This window comes from Eleutherodactylus coqui, chromosome 1, assembly GCF_035609145.1.
Source record: "Eleutherodactylus coqui strain aEleCoq1 chromosome 1, aEleCoq1.hap1, whole genome shotgun sequence".
Taxonomy (NCBI): Eukaryota; Metazoa; Chordata; class Amphibia; order Anura; family Eleutherodactylidae; genus Eleutherodactylus; species Eleutherodactylus coqui.
The window spans coordinates 480941220-480961681 of record NC_089837.1 but is presented as its reverse complement, the minus strand read 5'-3'; positions in this window follow the sequence as shown (position 1 = coordinate 480961681).

Here is a 20462-nt window from a genome sequence, read left to right as displayed (position 1 = left end):
CTGTGCTGCGCGTAAAGTTACAGAGGTGACAGAGGATGAGGGAACCCCTGGAGGATTCCGTTAATCCCAGCGGGGAGTTCCCTCATCACTGAACACTATGAAAGCATTGTCACAGTGTTCAGTGATGAACTCCCCGCAGGAACTAAAGAACCCTCTGTCACAGCTGTGGCAGCTGACTGCGATGCTATCCCATTGCTTTCAATGGGGCCGGCGCCCCCACACAGATTTTTGGGAAAGGGCTTGAAATATAAACCCTTCCCTGAAAATAAGCCCCCTGGCGCTATCTAGCTCCGACACGTCTTCTCCCTGGCTCTCTGGCACTCTTCTGAAGCATTTTTTCCTGCTCGGGGGATTTAAAAATCCCTGTCTTCTGAAAGCGCTGGGTCTGATTGGCTGAGCGCTATGAGCAATCACAGGCAGTGCTCAGCTATTCATTGAATGACAGCTGAACGCTGCCTGTGATTGGTCACAGTGCTCAGCCAATCAGAGGCAGCGCTTAGCCATTTATTGAATGCCACTGCACAGATCTTTGATCACGCGCATTTGGAAGATCCGTGGAGCGCTTTTTTTTTTTGCGCACATAGACATGAAAAAAAAACCGCTCGTCTAAACTAGCCTTTAGACAGAAATTAGTAAATGAGGCCCAATGCTTTAATCCATAAAAGCATTCTAATGGAAGGCTGGCAGGTGTCCGTTAGGGATGACCTGAGATAATCATTCTGGATGAACAAACAATATTTTTCCCAAAAAAAACCATAATGAAGAATTTGTGTTTCTGGTACGAATTCCATGTTGTAATATCCAGCTCTACCATTTGTCATAATTAGAGATGAGCGAACGCACTCGTCCAAGCTTGATGCTCGTTTGAGTATTAGCGTGTTCGAGATGCTCGTTACTTGAGACGAGTACTACGCGATGTTCGAGTTACTTTCACTTTCATCTCTGAGACATTAGCGCGCTTTTCTGGCCAATAGAAAGACAGGGAAGGCATTACAACTTCCTCCTGTGACGTTCAAGCCCTATACCACCCCCCTGCAGTGAGTGGCTGGCGAGATCAGGTGTCACCCGAGTATAAAAATCGGCCCCTCCCGCGGCTCGCCACAGATGCATTCTGACAGAGATCAGGGACAGTGCTGCTGATGCTGCTGCTGCTATAGGGAGAGCGTTAGGAGTTATTTTAGGGTTGAAGAACCCCAACGGTCCTTCTTAGGGCCACATCTGACCATGTGCAGTACTGTTAAGGCTGCTGTGAGCAGTGTTGCACTTTTTTTTTTTTTTGTATATCGGGCGTGCAGAGCATTGCGTCCTCAGTCTGCAGTCCTTGTACATAGTATAGGGCCAGTACTGGTGAGGCAGGGAAAGAGATATACTGTCTATATAGGCAGTGGGCTTTTTCAAACAAATTTGGGAAAAATACTATGTTTGGGCTGCCTGTGATCGTCTTGAGTGTACTGCGTCTCTGCTGGGGGTAGTAGTCCTAATTATTACGCAGCTAAGTGTTACAGCAGGCTTGCGCAAAATTCTTTCCTGGCTCTGCGTTGCCCGTTACATCACCGCCGTCATCCCGTCCAGAGGGAAACAGTCTGCAGTCCCTGTACATAGTATAGGGCCAGTACTGGTGAGGCAGGGAAAGAGATATACTGTCTATATAGGCAGTGGGCTTTTTCAAACAAATTTGGGAAAAATAGTATCTTTGGGCTGCCTGTGATCGTCTTGAGTGTACTGCGTCTCTGCTGGGGGTAGTAGTCCTAATTATTACGCAGCTAAGGCTTGCGCAAAATTCTTTCCTGGCTCTGCGTTGCACGTTACATCACCGCCGTCATCCCGTCCAGAGGGAAACAGTATACATATATACGCTGCCTACAGTATCTGTCTGCTGTCTCAGCTCAGCCTTTAAAAAAATAGAAGCAAAATACTTAAGGCCTACTAGTGGCCTTTGGACACTTGACTGCTTCTGCGCTGTGAATTCCACTAGCTCAGTCATACGCACCTACGTCTCACTACAGGCTTGCGCAAAATTCTCTCCTGGCTCTGCTGTGCGTTCCGTAAGCGAAGTTAGCCTCCAACCACAGGCCAATAAGCGGCACATTTAATTACAGTGTTCTGTTTCTGCACTACTGGTAATACACCATGCTGAGGGGTAGGGGTAGGCCTAGAGGACATGGACGCGGGCGAGGACGCAGAGGCCCAAGTCAGGGTGTGGGCGCAGGCCGAGCTCCTGGTCCAGGTGTATCGCAGCCGACTGCTGCGGGATTAGGAGAGAGGCACGTTTCTGGCGTCCCCAGATTAATCTCACAATTAATGGGTCCACGAGGTCGTGGATGGCAGAAAGTGCATCCAGCAATCTATCGACCACCCAGAGTTCTACGCCGTCCACTGCTGCAACTCTGAATCCTCTGGCTGCTGCTCCTCCTTCCTCCCAGCCTCCTCACTCCATTACAATGGCACATTCTGAGGAGCAGGCAGACTCCCAGGAATTGTTCTCGGGCCCCTGCCCAGAACGGGCAGCAATGGTTCCTCTCCCACCGGAGGAGTTTGTCGTGACCGATGCCCAACCTTTGGAAAGTTCCCGGGGTCCGGGGGATGAGGCTGGGGACTTCCGGCAACTGTCTCAAGAGCTTTCAGTGGGTGAGGAGGACGACAATGATGAGACACAGTTGTCTATCACTCAGGTAGTAGTAATTGCAGTAAGTCCGAGGGAGGAGCGCACAGAGGATTCGGAGGAAGAGCAGCAGGACGATGAAGTGACTGACCCCACCTGGGTTGCTAAGCCTACTGAGGACAGGTCTTCAGAGGGGGAGGCAAGTGCAGCAGCAGGGCAGGTTGGAAGAGGCAGTGCGGTGGCCAGGGGTAGAAGCAGGGCCAGACCGAATAATCCACCAACTGTTTCCCAAAGCGCCCCCTCGCGCCATGCCACCCTGCAGAGGCCGAGGTGCTCAAAGGTGTGGCAGTTTTTCACTGAGAGTGCAGACGACTGACGAACTGTGGTGTGCAAGGTTTGTCGCGCCAAGATCAGCCATGGAGCCACCACCACCAGCTTCACCACCACCAGCATGCGCAGGCATATGATGGCCAAGCACCCCACAAGGTGGGACGAAGGCCGTTCACCGCCTCCGGTTTGCACCACTGCCTCTCCCCCTGTGCCCCAACCTGCCACTGAGATCCAACCCCCCTCTCAGGACACAGGCACGACCGTCTCCCGGACTGCACCCACACCCTCATCTCCGCTGTCCTCGGCCCCATCCACCAATGTCTCTCAGCGCACCGTCCAGCCGTCGCTAGCGCAAGTGTTGGAGCGAAAGCGCAAGTACGCCGCCACGCACCCACACGCTCAAGCGTTAAACGTGCACACAGCCAAATTGATCAGCCTGGAGATGCTGCCGTATAGGCTTGTGGAAACGGAGGCTTTCAAAAACATGATGGCGGCAACAGCCCTGCGCTACTCGGTTCCCAGTCGCCACTACTTTTCCCGATGTGCCGTCCCAGCCCTGCACGACCACGTCTCCCGCAACATTGTACGCGCCCTCACCAACGCGGTTACTGGCAAGGTCCACTTAACAACGAACACGTGGACAAGCACAGGCGGCAGGGCCACTATATCTCCCTGACGGCACATTGGGTGAATTTAGTGGAGGCTGGGACCGAGTCAGAGCCTGGGACCGCTCACGTCCTACCCACCCCCAGAATTGCGGGCCCCAGCTCGGTGCTGGTATCTGACGCAGTGTATGCTTCCTCCACTAAACCACCCTCCTCCTCCTCCTCCTCCTACGCAACCTCTGTCTTGCAATCAAGATGTGTCAGCAGCAGCACGTCGCCAGCAGTCGGTGTCGCGCGGCGTGGCAGCACAGCGGTGGCCAAGCGTCAGCAGGCCGTGCTGAAACTACTCAGCTTAGGAGAGAAGAGGCACACGGCCCACGAACTGCTGCAGGGTCTGACAGAGCAGACCGACCGCTGGCTTTCGCCGCTGAGCCTCCAACCGGGCATGGTCGTGTGTGACAACGGCCGTAACCTGGTGGCGGCTCTGCAGCTCGGCAGCCTCAGGCACGTGCCATGCCTGGCCCACGTCTTTAATTTGGTGGTTCAGCGCTTTCTGAAAAGCTACCCACGCTTGTCAGACCTGCTCGGAAAGGTGCGCCGGCTCTGCGCACATTTCCGCAAGTCCAAGATGGACGCTGCCACCCTGCGCACCCTGCAACATCGGTTTAATCTGCCAGTGCACCGACTGCTGTGCGACGTGCCCACACGGTGGAACTCTACGCTCCACATGTTGGCCAGGCTCTATGAGCAGCGTAGAGCTATTGTGGAATACCAACTCCAACATGGGCGGTGTAGTGGGAGTCAGCCTCCTCAATTCTTTACAGAAGAGTGGGCCTGGTTGGCAGACATCTGCCAGGTCCTTGGAAACTTTGAGGAGTCTACCCAGATGGTGAGCGGCGATGCTGCAATCATTAGCGTCACCATTCCTCTGCTATGCCTCTTGAGAAGTTCCCTGCAAAGCATAAAGGCAGACGCTTTGCGCTCAGAAACGGAGGCGGGGGAAGACAGTATGTCGCTCGATAATCAGAGCACCCTCATGTCTATATCTCAGCGCGTTGAGGAGGAGGAGGAGGAGGGAGAGGAGCATGAGGAGGAGGGGGAAGAGACAGCTTGGCCCAAAGCTGAGGGTACCCATGCTGCTTGCTTGTCATCCTTTCAGCGTGTATGGCCTGAGGAAGAGGAGGAGGAGGAGGAGGAGGATCCTGAAAGTGATCTTCCGAGTTAGGACAGCCATGTGTTGCGTACAGGTAACCTGGCACACATGGCTGACTTCATGTTAGGATGCCTTTCTCGTGACCTTCGCGTTACACGCATTCTGGCCACTACAGATTACTGGGTGTACACACTGCTCGACCCACGGTATAAGGAGAACCTTTCCACTCTCATACCCAAAGAGGAAAGGGGTTCGAGAGTGATGCTATACCACAGGACCCTGGCGGACAAACTGATGGTAAAATTCCCATCCGACAGCGCTAGTGGCAGAAGGCGCAGTTCCGAGGGCCAGGTAGCAGGGGAGGCGCGGAGATCACTCAGCATGTACAGCACAGGCAGGGGAACACTGTCCAAGGCCTTTGACAGCTTTATGGCTCCCCAGCAAGACTGTGTCACCGCTCCCCAGTCAAGGCTGAGACGGCGGGAGCACTGTTAAAGGATGGTGAGGGAGTACGTAGCCGATCGCACGACCGTCCTCCGTGACGCCTCTGCCCCCTACAACTACTGGGTGTCGAAGCTGTGTTTAGTGCGGCTGGGGGAATCACACGGATAAGCGTACCCGCCTGTCAACCGACAGTGCCGACAGGCTTACAATCATAAAGATGAACAAAGCCTGGATTTCCCCAGAGTTCTCTTCTCCACCAGCGGACAGCAGCGATACATAGGCTGCACCCTAAACCATACATAGGCTGCACCCGCGGATGGAAGCATCGCTCTCTATCACCATCAAAAACGGGGACCTTTTAGCTTCATCAATATGTGTATTATATTCATCCTCCTCCTCCTGCTCCTCCTCCTGAAACCTCACATAATCACGCCGAACGGGCAATTTTTCTTAGGCCCACAAGGCTCAGTCATATAACTTTTGTAAACAATGTTTATACGTTTCAATTCTCAATTCAATAAAGCGTTGAAACTTTCACCTCAACCAATTTTTATTTTAACTGGGCTGCCTCCAGGCCTAGTTACAAATTAAGCCACATTAACCAAAGCGATTAATGGGTTTCACCTGCCCTCTTGGTTGGGCATGGGCAATTTTTCTGAAGTACATTTGTACTGTTGGTACACCAATTTTTTGGGCCCTCGCCTACAGTGTAATCCTACTAATTTTTAGCCCACCTGCATTAAAGCTGACATTACCTCAGCTGTGCTGGGCACTGCAATGGGATATATTTATGTACCGCCGGTGGGTTCCAGGGAGCCACCCATGCTGTCGGTCCACACGGAGTTGTAACTCCATGTGTCCACTTCTAAAGAACCCCAGTCTGACTGGGGCATGCAGTGTGGGCCGAAGCCCACCTCTATTAAACCTGACGTTACCTCAGCTGTGATGGGCAATGCAATGGGATATATTTATGTACCGCCGGTGGATTCCAGGGAGCCACCCATGCTGTGTGTCCACAGGGACTTCACATTAGGGATTTGTACCTGCCAGTGTCTATGTAATAAAAACCCCGGTCAGACTGGGGCATGCAGTGTGGGCCGAAGACCACCTGCATTTAATCGGACGTTACCTCAGCTGTGATGGGCACTGCAAAGGGATACATTTATGTACAGCCGGTTGGTTCCAGGGAGCCACCCATGCTGTGGGTGCACACGAAATTCCCATTGCGGAGTTGTACCTGCCTGTGACTATTTATAAAAAAACCCGGTCTGACTGGGGCATGCAGACACCTTGACAGAATGAATAGTGTGTGACACATAGGTTCCCCATTGCTATGCCCACGTGTGCAGCTCCTGATGGAGGTGGCACAGGATTGGATTTCTCATTGCTTCTGTACAGCATTATGGGCTATCGCCCCGCCCCTTTTAAAGAGGGTCGCTGCCTGGCCGTGCCAACCCTCTGCAGTGTGTGCCTGCAGTTCCTCCTCATGGCAGACGCACTTATAAATAGACATGAGGGTGGTGTGGGTATGAGGCCAGCGTGTGGCATGAGGGCAGCTGAAGGCTGCGCAGGGACACTTTGGTGTGCGCTGTGGACACTGGGTCGTGCGGGGGGGAGGAGGGCAGCATGTAATCCAGGAGAAGTGGCAGCGGAGTGTCATGCAGGCAGTGATTGTGCTTTGTTGGAGGTAGTGTGGTGCTTTGCTAAGGTATGCCTTGCTAATGAGGGCTTTTCAGAAGTAAAAATTGTTGGGGGGGGGGGGGGCGGCCACTCTTGCCCCTATTGTGGCTTAATAGTGGGACCTGGGAACTTGAGATGCAGCCCAACATGTAGCCCCTCGCCTGCCCTATCCGTTGCTGTGTCGTTCCCATCACTTTCTTGAATTGCCCAGATTTTCACAAATGAAAACCTTAGCGAGCATCGGCGATATACAAAAATGCTCGGGTCGGCCATTGACTTCAATGGGGTTCGTTACTCAAAACGAACCCTCGAGCATCGCGAAAAGTTCGTCTCGAGTAACGAGCACCCGAGCATTTTGGTGCTCGCTCATCTCTAGTCATAATCATAGATATTACATATATTTTCTGAACTGTCTATATACAGTAGCCACTATGCTGTCAATGAATTCCTGACATTAGAAGGTTAAAGTTCAGTGACAGAGTTTAATATAAACTGCCACCTCCCCACCCCACTCTTTATCTGTCACTTTATGGCAAATGCAATATAGACAAACCCAAAGGGTACGCCGGTGACAAGTCCTTTATTCTAGACCAATAGCTTCTATTAGAGTTATAGGAAGTAGTAAGTGAGGGGGGGATACTGGCCCGGGTGACATAATGAAGTAATATGATGGACAAGCAGCGCACAAGAAAAAATATTACATCTAGAAAGGAAGGGAAAAAGAAAAGAGTCCAGCCGACGGTAATTAACCATTGTGTAATATAATGCGGGAATGTACTCCTCACTGCAGAGCTTCATATATATTTTATTCCTCGTTAGCATCATTATAATGCAGCAGATAATACCTAAACAGTCCATGGGGATGATTGCCTTATCTTGGTCTCTCAATTACTCCCTAATCTACGCGGCCAAAATTTATAAGACAAAATAATGAAAACTCCGTGAAATTACGCTTATTCTGAAGGCCAACCTGCCAGTTCTGGAAAAATACCAGTATGTACAGCTTATTGCATCATATACAGCGGATATAAAAAGTCTCTGCACCCAGGTTAAAGAATCCGCCAAAGATGATTTATTTCTACCTTCAATGTGACTCATTATCTGTATTGGAAAACAAACTGAAATCACACGTATGTATTGTCACCCCTATATACCGTGCGTAACATGCGAAGAATAGAGGCAATGAAAGTCAATGGACTTTCCTTCTTCCATGTACACCTGTATGTGGGCACTCCGTATGATATGCAGGAGCAATAAATCGCAGCATGCTCTATTTCTCTGTATATTTGTATATTTCTTTGTATATAACCCATACAAGGGCTATCCATATGCATGCTCTGTTCAGAGCGAGGAATTAACAAAAAAAATCACACTGCGCATGTCCATGATTGCATCATTCGCAGGCATGCGCAGTACCATACTTAGCGTATACGTGGTCTCTGCCGGCAGCATGTATGGGCTGTAATGCGTACAACGCTGCAGCATTGTATGCATACGCCCATGTGAACGATCCCTTAATGTCACAAATTATGTTGCATTCCTGACACAATATATTAATACATACAGTATATTTGGAGGGCGCCATGAAAATAACCATCAATTGTGAAGTGATCGTGTAGCAAACTTTGTCTGTCATTAGTTTACTAGCTCTTGTCCCCTCCCCTTGATGGCATGGGGTGGATAGGGGGTGGGAGTTTAACATACTAGCTCCTGCCTTGTCCCTCCCACTGCCTATGGTAGCAGTTGGTAAAGGGCGGAAAGAGGGCGGAGGGGAGGAGGGAGTTTAGCAGAGCTAAACTCTCTCCCCCTGCCCGACAGTATTCAAGCTTTCGGGGTATATACGTCGCACCTGGCCTATCTAAACAGGCATTTAAACAGGAGATGCAGCAGTGACTTGGTCGCGGCAACCTGTCGTTCATGCGGTTTTTGGTCGAAAACCACATCACCCGTGTGAAAGAGCCCTAAGGGTGTTATAAAGGGCTTTTATGGCTATTAGACATTGTTATAAATCAGTTTTAGGGGTTCTGGTGAACTTACTGTTCAGTTAAACCTAATTCAGACTGAACGAAATACTTTTGCAAAAGTTTGGTGAGCCTGCCAAACCAACGTTTTCAAAATTCAACTCACCTGTTGTACAGTACCTCTGTATGGGAAGCATACGGAATTCTGTGCTTATGCCATATAGAAAACCTTTCTAAGTGCCTACAGGTGCACTCTATGGGTATTATTGTATCTTGACGCCACCGGAAGCTAGGGGTTTGACAGGGCTTGGATGCAGGAATGCTCCTGTCACACCCCTAGCTCCCGACTGGCTGGCTTCGTGTAGGTCCTAGCAGCTCTAAACCAAAACATCCAGGCCAGGTAAAAATTTATGCACAGTGTGTCCGGGGAGCGGCAAAAGTGCTCGGCTCATTAGTGCACGCCCCTCTACCGCTGTGCACTGCTGAAGCCTGCTGTACATACACTCCTGCCCTGCGGCTGCCGCCATTGCCATCCACTAACCCACTGCTCTCCCCCGCCACTGTGCACCACTTAAGCCTCCTGCACATACACTGGTGCTCCACTGCTGCTGCTGGCATTGCTATCCCCTAACCCACTACTCTCCCCCACTGCTGTGCACCGCTTAAGCCTCCTGCACATACACTGGTGCCCCACTGCTGCCGCCATTGCTCTTTGCTAAGTAGCCAGGCCCCCTCCGCCACTCTGCAGTGCTCACCAATCTGTTGCTCTAAAGTGCCAACTGCCGGCGTTCAGCACTCCCTTCCACAGCAGCGCAGTTAACTCCCCAGCGCCACCGTTCATCGATTCGTGGCACAGCAGTGCTGTAAACTGAAGACCAGCCTCTTTCACCTTCCTCAATGCCGTAGTCTGGTGCCCAGCAGTACTGATAAGTCCCGACTGCTGCCTGTCACCTTTCTCCACACCGGTCGCCGGTGCCTACAGGACCTGTGAGGGCCAGGACAGGAAGACAGCCAAACAGCCAATCGGGAACAAAGGGCAGCAACCCCTTGTCAAACACTTTGTATCTTGCCTCCACCACAACTTCCGGTGGCTTCAAGATACAATAATACCCATTCTATATACTCTGTGCACACAACTCTGCACATGCATTATTAAACAAGATGTTTTATTTGCAGCAGTTTAGCCATATCACTCCAATTGCTATAACAGGAGTTGATTAATGTAACACAGATGAGGGAATTGATATAACACAATGACTGAATTATGGATTTGTGGCATTCAACATCTAAGATTCAATTTAGTATAAAAAAACAATGCAGTTGAGCCATGTATCGTGTTTTCATGGGGTGTAAAATAGAATAATCTGTCAGAAGCTTGCTAGAAGATGCTGCTTGACTGGTGAACATTAAAAACAAACAATCTAATAAAACCACCATCAATATCATTAACTTAAGAAATATAATTTACCAAGAGACTGCATTGCTGTAGTTCATGGCAGAACACAAGAGTGAAGATCCGCAGAACTACCATAGACAAATTGCTGCTTAAATATGAGCGTGTATTCCCACAAAGTAGACATAGACAGATAACGTCTCAAAAGATTCGGGTGCCGGCTGGGGAGAGCGGGGAGGAACGGGGGGGGGGGGGGGAGATCTCTCCCCGCTCCCCCCTGCTCACTACCGCAACTCACCGCCCCCCCCCCCCCTGCCGCCACCCGAATCTTTTGAGACGAGCGGGCAGGTACTTGCATAAGGCACTACTCGCTCGAGTATTTGCCCTTAGCGAGTACGCTCGCTCATCTGTAAACGGCACTCAAATGCTTTGATCTTTGCGGATCAGGAACGTCTGTCTGATGCAGTTGGGAAATTAGGGAACATGTAACGTGACCGGACCAGTGTGGTACTACACAAGGGGTGTTACTCTCCTGCAGGAGGGCTGGCACAGGAAGTAAGATACAAGAAGCCAAAATGGTTTGAGAGCAGTTGGGCCAAGAGTTCTTGTCCAAGAAAAAACTCATCCGGGCGGACAATTCGTCCAATCTCAATTTGTCCTATATATCACTATGTCCAACCTAGATTTTATCCACTTAGCATTGGAAAAGTGATTCTGAGCTTGTTTTAACCCCTTAGTGAAAAGCCTGTTTGCGCCTCAATGACCAGGCCAAATTTTAGAAATCTGACATGTCGATTTAACATAGAGTAACTCCACAGATTCTGACATTGCTTTTTCACCACATATTGTACTTCATTTAGGTGGTATAATTTATATGACAACTCCGCTGCGGGATCCCACCCCTCTTAATGCTCTGGCAGATTTTCGGCGCAATGTCCACTGCGGACATTCTGATGAAAATCTGCCCTGTGTGGCTCTAGCCTTACTGTGCCTGCACCTGCCATTTTGCTGGTGGGGGGTGGGACACACATTGGCAGTGGGGGACATCGGGAGGGATCCCCTAACGCATTTATTAAAGTATCAATGGCATAAAGTCAAATTCTTACTGGATGAGGAAAGCAATTGGACAAAATGTGGATTGGATAAGAGAAAATGGACGAAATGTCCTAGTGGACGAGGAAAGCAATGGACAAAATCTATGGATTGGACGAGATTTGGATTGGACGACAAAAATTGGACAAAATGTCCTGAAACCGAAGTATACAGTTTTTGCAACTCAACTCAGTTTTACTCGAAACATGCACTTTAAGTACACTTTGACCCTCTGTAGCTAATCAGTTGGACCCTACTTTTCGCAATTCCCTCTCTGAAGTCATGCAGTGCTCTTTACATTAACATGGCCTCAGGTACTCAGACTCTGTTCACATTACAATGCCTCTGGCACACTCTTGGACTGCTCTTCTCTGCTGGCAATGCTTCACAGTGGCTACCACTTCCATGGGCTTTGGTTGACGTATACCAACCTGCAACCACAAGCATCTCAACACTACTGCGTCTTAGCTTCTCCTTGACCCAGCTTCTACAGAGGTTCGGCTTTCCACCACAGCCACTTGGTGCCAAAGGCACTTAGTTTTATTAGCTTTGTTACGTCACTACATACCTGATGTGCGAACACGGTGTCCTCATGCCTCAGCGCTCCACAAGCTGCACAGTTCTGTATTCAGTGCACTAAGGGATCTTCCACCAACAGTTTATATCTGAAAACAACATATACACCCCTGTTGACTTGAGCATTGCACTAAACGTCATATGACTATGGGTCCTGTAGACACAATGCCATAGCTTTCACTCATTCACTAAATAACAGCTGAAATCTATCTATACAGGGTGCAGTCAAAAAGCCAGATCCAGCGCTATATATGTCAATACTGGTGTCCTATATTGCAAGAAAAATAGGGCACTTGAATAGGAGGGCATCGTTGCTCTACACAATGGTATGGCATACAGGCCTCTAGGGGCCCCGGAACATGGATTTTAGTTTTTGGCTGTGAGCCCTGTATGACATAGAGAATAAAACCCAATTGCAAATTGAAGAGTAGCATGTGAGCAGCAGAAATCCGCTTTCTGTGTCTTTCTGTATCCCTTGGGACCGCTGCTATGGCTGAAGGAAAACGTACTCAAAGTGGCATCCTTTTGCTACCTTCCTATTCAAGAACACTATTGTTATTTCAAAATAGGACACTGGTATTGAGATGTAGCGCTGGATCCATCTTTTTGACTACATCCTGTATATTGGAGATATAAACTGCAAAACTGTAAAGTATTATGAAGAATAATATTCTTTCTCCTGCTCATAGCACCAGCAGAGACGAGAAAAACAAGAATGACTCTCGCATCTCTTCTGCCACCCACCTAGATTGGCATCCAGTGGTGGATAAGCAATGAGGTGAGGTAAAAACTAGAAATGCTTCTAGTTTTTTGCTGCCTGAGGTAAAACGTGAAATGGCGCCTTTGACCAAATTTACAATGATAAAGAGCAGGATCTACTGTATATCTGCCTAAATATGGTGTACTAATTTCTTACCTTGAAAGATAGAGAGTTGTTGTTGTTAGCCGTTTAGTCGTTCACGATACTCGGCGACCCTAAAGGCTTCCTCCCTCAATGTTTTTCGGTTTTGCACTGCTTCTTTCAGTTGTGTGATATCATGCCAGTGTCAGCTTTGACAGTATCAGCCATCGTGTTCTTTGGCCGCCGGGTCTTCTTTTGCTGCTGATCTGTCCAAGCATTATAGATTTTTCTAGCGACTCGGCTTGCATTATATGGCCAAAATACGTGAGCCTGAGTCCGGCCATCTTGCCCTCCAGCGATATATCAGGTCTTATACGATTCAGGACTTCTCTGTTTGTTACTCTCACTGTCCAGGGTATACACAGCAGCTTTCGCCAGCACCACAGCTCCAATGCATCAATCCCCCTCCTATCAGCTTTTTTTGCAGTCCAGCTTTCACATCCATACATGTTTATGGGGAAATCAGTGGTTTGCACTATCTTGCGTTTAGTTCCTATACCGATATCCCTACTTTTCCAGATTTTGCCCATGCTTAGCATCACGCTTCGCCCCAATGCTATCCTACGTTGAAGATATAAGTTTAATCACATAATCGTTATTGTTTTTTTCTTCATTTTTATTCCTGTGGTTTAAATGCATATAGTATATCTTGGTTACTCCATCTGCTGCATCATATCCTGAATCCTGCATCGTTATAGTATATCTTGGTTACTCCATCTGCTGCATCATATCCTGAATCCTGCATCGTTATAGTATATCTTGGTTACTCCATCTGCTGCATCAAATCTCGAATCCTGCAGTCCTCACATACGGACTGACTGACTCAAATCTGCATGCTCACTTCCTATCTGAGCTGAAACCCCTTCCCCAGCCATCCTCACGAGGACTCAGATGCCTTTTGCTCTGGGATTGGGATACTCCAGATTTGGATGCTGCAGCAGCGTCTCCGTGTGTCATAACCTTACTGTTCTAAATGCTCTCTAGCCTTCCATTTAGAAGTCAACTGCATACTATAAATTGCATGCTGAATAATATGTTGAAATGTTCAACTTTCCTATTACCATCCTTATCAATGACATCATATTCTAATTGCATTGGTCCATGACTATAGTATTGGTTCCATTCACTATTTTCAATTATTGTATTATTCAGATTACTGCCTTCACTAACACACAAATACATTATTAATTCATAGATGAAAAATAGATCCCTTAGCTTAGGCCAAGTACAACATGCTCCCTATTCTTGTTCATAAGATCATATATGATGAAAGCATGTTTAATTCTTCTTTGCACATAACACATACCGTTTTTATCTTTTTACGCCTTTGCAATCTTGCATTCTTCTTCACTCCATTCGCAGAGCTTGGCTCATATTATAAAAGTTGTACTGTATGTTAATCCTCCCCAGCAGTGATCTGGTTCATTATCATACTGACAAGTATGAATTGAAAGACCCTTATATATATCTCATTGAACTAACAACGCATCTATCTTGGAGCACCCCTCACCTCCAACCATCCATCGTCTGGACAGGCAACATTTATTACACATTCTGAGAGGAGGAGGGATCTGCTTTCTCTTCCAAAGGCAATTAGAGAGACAGCTGGGTGTTGGGGGTAGTGATAAGGGAGGATCGGAAAGGCAAGCAACTACAATCGATTCCATTTTATTCATCGTCTTGTAGCTTCTCCACATCACAGCTTCTTCTTTGGAAATAAGTATGTATTTACAGTAATTTACACAAAGTTATTATTGGTCAAATACAGGCAGTTATGAGCATTTGTAATGTTTTTTATCCCATTTACAGGGGTGGACAAAAATATGGAAACACTGTACAAAATGCATGCCTTAAGTTACATGGCATTATTAATGATATTTCAATAAGACACATAGAAACCGATGTTAAGTGGAGGTGATATGACACAGACGCTGAGGGGCGGAGGTGAACATCTGCCTGAGCAAAAAGGTTCCATTGCTCAGGGGTTTGAGCCACTGAGCTGCTATTACCAGATGGTTCCCAAAACCACCCAGAGCAGGGCAAGAGGTGAAGTAAATACAAATCTGGCAGGAAAGCTCTCAGACAAGCAGGGGTTAAAAGGGAAGCTCGGTGCTAATGATTAAAATTCAATGCATTTTGTACAGTGTTTCCATATTTTTGTCCACACACTGTAAATGATCGAAATGATCAAAGACGAATGAGCTATTGTACAGAGGAACCCATTTGTAACTAAAAATCTAAATGATCTTCCATCCATCAAAGGTTCATTATTCAGCTTATTAGGTATAAATAAAAGGCAAAGCAAAAGGAAAAATATTCAACAACTGCTTAAAGTGGTTTTGTGGGACTTTACTATTGCTAACCTATCCTCAGGATAGGTCATCAATAGCTGATCAGCAGGGAACCGCCACTTCGGATTCCAGCTGTTTACCGGGCCTGCTGTCACTGCAGATAGAGCCGGAAGCAGACAGCTCTATCCATAGTGCAGTGGCCCAATTTGGTAATGCATTGAATGCAATGGAAGCAGTGCCTACCATACCATCCTGGGCTGCTGCACTCCGGACAGAACTATTTGCTTCTAGTTTTGTCAACAATGGCAGTGGGAACAGCAAACAGCTGATCGACGGCGATCCTAAGCAACAGATCCCCGACGATCAACGATTAATGATCTATCCTGAGGATGGGTTATCAATAGGAAAGTCCTGTAAATCCCTTTAATAAGGATTGATTCATGTAGGCTAGTATTAGTTATTATGTAGACCTTATTACCTACCTAGATAATATCAAACACTGCCATCACATTAGCTGATATTGCATCTTGTAACATGCCTTATTGTGTTGACTGCAGTGATCTACCTTACCAACTAGAACTTCAACCAAGTCTTTACTAGACTGCCTCGAATATTGATCATAAGACTTAAAAACCACTTTGATTCCAACTTTCAAATTGGAAATCAGTGGATTGAGTAGGATTAAGCTCATGCTAGCCACTAGAGATGAGCGAGCATACTCGCTAGGGACAATTACTCGATCGAGCATTGTCCTTAGCGAGTATCTCCCCGCTCGGAAGAAAAGGTTCGGCTGCCGGCACGGGGGAGTGGTGAGTTGTGGCGGTGAGCAGGGAGAGCAGGGGGGAGAGAGGGAGAGAGAGATCTCCCCTCCGTTCCTCCCCGCTCTCCCCCGCCGCTCCTCGCCCGCCGCCGGCAGCCGAATCTTTGCTCCCGAGTGGGCAGGTACTCGCTAAGGGCAATGCTCGATCGAGCAATTGCCCTTAGGGAGTATGCTCGCTCACCTCTACTAGCCACCCTACCCCATACATGCTGAAATCTACATACACCTTCCGCTCCCTCCGTACACATGAACATTTGGCTCGGTAATAGCAAATGTATATAGAGTAGTATATAACTGAGTCTTTGACACCTATTTAAATAATCCTTATCGGCTGCAGTTTACAGGTACATTTACCATTCCTGCATTGTCTCCACCGACATCAGAACATTGAAACTGAAATTCGAGCTAATTCTATTTATTTTCTGTTGCGTGCATTCGCCTTTAATTTCCAACAAATTAACAATCTTGTTGAACTTTCTGTTGTAAGACTTTCAGTATTACCATCCATTACCCTCCTTCTGCTCCCTTGTGTACAAAGATAAATGTTTCTATGCTCTTCTCCCCTCCCCAACTTTCTTGTGTGTCTTGCATGGAGCTAAATTGTTATGTGCTTCTGTCTCCAGTCACCTGGGTAACCCCTGACAAATAGACATTTAAATCAGACAATTAGAGATCTGATTGTCTGACATTTTTAACGTATTAATGTGCATCAGCTGCTAATACATATAAAATTCCCATAATAACGCTGCCTGGTTCAGCACGGCGTGCGGGTCTGGCACTGATATATGATTCCGGAGAGGCTGCGACTCTGCGTTTGCATTAATTACCGGAAAACTGACAAGCCGACCTGACATTAAATATTACAGAGCAGCTTCCTTAGCACAAGCTTCACCTCCTTCTGACTGCTGGCTGTGTGAACGCGCGCTTGTGTATGGACGTGTGCATGCATCTCTTGTATTCCCATATGTTCGCCTGGAAGCATACATGTGAGGTCTGGACATTTGTTCTTGACAGCTACTCTGTATCAGAAATAATATCATATCATACACCCAATATGTTATATTCCATCAGGGACACAATTGTTTCTTTTCCATTTATTTTGCAGTTGCAGACATCTGTCCTGCAATAAAATATTAAAACCCCAAATCCCTTTAACTCTTTTGGCACACAATACACATTTGAACTTTGTATGAGAATTATCACAAGTTGATCAGCTGGAGTCTTGAAGATGTGCCATCAATGTTTAAAGCAGACGTGTCAAATACTGTATCTGCAGGCATCTTGTTACAGAGCAGGAGGAGCTGAACAGATTGATATATAGTTTTATGGGGAAAGATTTAGTAGAACTTGTGTTTTATTCATTTGAACCTCTGCTCATTCTGGGCTTAGGAGTCCAGTGGGCGGAGCTATCAATGATTGACAGCCTTCCCTGTATAAATGTTAGATAACTGAAAGGCCTTAGGCATAAGAAATCAATACACACATATCTTAGTCAAGTCTTGCGTAAAGGGATGCTGTCACCTGCCTAAAGCATCATAAAGTAAGGCTACTTTCACATGCGCGGTGGGGTTCTGTTTTCCTGACTCTTTTCTTTAATTGTGGTTTTTTTCCAAGGGAAATTGTGTTTTTTGCTTTATTTTTTTATATCGTTTACCGTGCAGGATGAAAAGTGTGTTTGATTTATTGTACAGGTCATTATGGATGCGGCCCTACCAAACATATGGGTTCCTTTAGTCATTTTAGTCATTTTTTTTCTTAAAAGAAAAAAGGGTAAAGAATAGAGATGAGTGAGTATACTCGCTAAAGGCAATTGCTCGAGCGAGCATTGCCTTTAGCGAGTATCTCCCCGGATCGAGACTGCAGGTTCGGGTGCCGGCGCGGGGGAGCGGTGAGTAGCGGCTGTCAGCAGGAGGGAGTGGGGGGAAGAGAGGGAGAGAGAGATCTCCCCCCCGTTCCGCTCCGCTCTCCCCCGCAGCTCCGTGCCCGCTGCCGGCACCCGAACCTGCAGTCTCGAGCGGGGGAGATACTCGCTAAAGGCAATGCTCGCTCGAGCAATTGCCTTTAGTGAGTATACTCACTCTTCTATAGTAAAGAATGCAAAAAAAAGTTGTTTTGTTTTTTTTTTTAAAACATTTTTATAGTCCCTGCGTGGGACTTCAACCTGCAATCTGATCACTCAGATAGTACACTGCAATCCTTCTGTACTGCAGTGTATTATCTGTGTTCTTTTACTGTGAATTCCATGGCAGATTTAGAGGCTATTGTCAGGCCTCTGGTTGTCATGGCAATCCCTTTCGCGTGGAAATTTCATGGCAGAGGGAGCTTCCTCCCTCTGTGAACTCTGCTCATGCTCTCAATCAACATTTATAGAGGCATGTAAGTGGTTAACGTCAGGGATTAATGTTTTAGTACCATCCACATACTGTAAATATACAGAATTTTTAAAAAAAACCTTCCTAGACATGACATACATGAAGTTAAACAAGCGTTCTTTATACCCCATAGTGTATAGTTAAGTGGTTCTTCAGTATTTAGATATATCCTTGAGAACTCCTTAAAGGGTTTCTTTGGCACTTTAATGTTAATGACTAGAGATGAGTGAGCACCAAAATGCCCGCGATGCTCGAGGGTTCGTTTCGAGTAACGAACCCCATTGAAGTCAATGGGCGACCCGAGCATTTTTGTATTTCGCCGATGCTCACTAAGGTTTCCTTGTGTGAAAATCTGGGCAATTCAAGAAAGTGATGGGAACGACACAGCAACAGATAGGGCAGGCGAGGGGCTACATGTTGGGCTGCATCTCAAGTTCACAGGTCCCACTATTAAGCCACAATAGCGGCAAGAGTGGGGCCCCCCCCTCCCAAAAACTTTTACTTCTGAAAAGCCCTCATTAGCATGGCATACCTTTGCTAAGCACCACACTACCTCCAACAAAGCGCAATCACTGCCTGCATGACACTCCGCTGCCACTTCTCCTGGCTTACATGCTGCCCAACCGCCCCCCTCCCCCCCACAGCGCACACCAAAGTGTCCCTGCGCAGCCTTCAGCTGCCCTCATGCCACACCACCCTCATGTCTATTTATAAGTGCGTCTGCCATGAGGAGGAACCGCAGGCACACACTGCAGAGGGTTGGCACGGCTAGGCAGCGACCCTCTTTAAAAGGGGCGGGGCGATAGCCCACAATGCTGTACAGAAGCAATGAGAAATAGAATACTGTGCCACCGCCATCAGGAGCTGCACACGTGGGCATAGCAATGGGGAACCTATGTGCCACACACTATTCATTCTGTCAAGGTGTCTCTGCATGCCCCAGTCAGACCGGGCTTTTTAATTCATAGACACAGGCAGGTACAACTCCCTATTGTGAAGTCCCTGTGGACCGACAGCATGGGTGGGTGCCAGGAAGCCACCGGCGGTACATAAAAATATCCCATTGCATTGCCCATCACAGCTGAGGTAGTAATGTCGTGCTTAATGCAGGTGGGCTTCGGCCCACACTGCATGCCCCAGTCAGACTGGGGTTCTTTACAAGTGGAATCAGATGCATTTATAATTCCCTGTGGACCCACAGCATGGGTGGGTGCCAGGAAGCCACCGGCGGTACATAGAAATATCCCATTGCATTGCCCAACACAGCTGAGGTAGTAATGTCGTGCTTAATGTAGGTGGGCTTCGGCCCACACTGCATGCCCCAGTCAGACTGGGGTTCTTTACAAGTGGACACATGTAGGTTAAAATCCGTGTGCACCTACAGCATGGGTGGCTCCCAGGAACCCACCGGCGATACACAAAAATATCCCATTGCATTGCCCAACACAGCTGAGGTAGTAATGTCGTGCTTAATGCAGGTGGGCTTCGGCCCACACTGCATGCCCCAGTCAGACTGGGGTTCTTTACAAGTGGAAACAGATGCATTTATAATTCCCTGTGGACCCACAGCATGGGTGGGTGCCAGGAAGCCACCGGCGGTACATAGAAATATCCCATTGCATTGCCCAACACAGCTGAGGTAGTAATGTCGTGCTTAATGCAGGTGGGCTTCGGCCCACACTGCATGCCCCAGTCAGACTGGGGTTCTTTACAAGTGGAAACAGATGCATTTATAATTCCCTGTGGACCCACAGCATGGGTGGCTCCCTGGAACCCACCGGCGGTACATAAATATATCCCATTGCAGTGCCCAGCACAGCTGATGTAACGTCAGCTTTAATGCAGGTGGGCTAAAAATTCATTTGATTACACTGTAGGCGAGGGCCCACAAAAATTGCTGTATCAACAGTACTAATGTACATCCAAAAAATTGGCCATGGCCAACCAAGAGGGCAGGTGAAACCCATTAATCGCTTTGGTTAATGTGGCTTAAGTGGTAACTAGGCCTGGAGGCAGCCCAGTTTAACTAAAAATTGGTTCAAGTTAAAGTTTCAACGCTTTTAAGAGCATTGAAACATATAAAAATTGTTTCGAAAAATTAGATGAGTGAGCCTTGTGGCCCTAAGAAAAATTGCCCGTTCAGCGTGATTACGTGAGGTTTCAGGAGGAGGAGCAGGAGGAGGAGGAGGAATATTAGACACAGATTGATGAAGCAGAAATGTTCCCGTTTTGGATGGTGAGA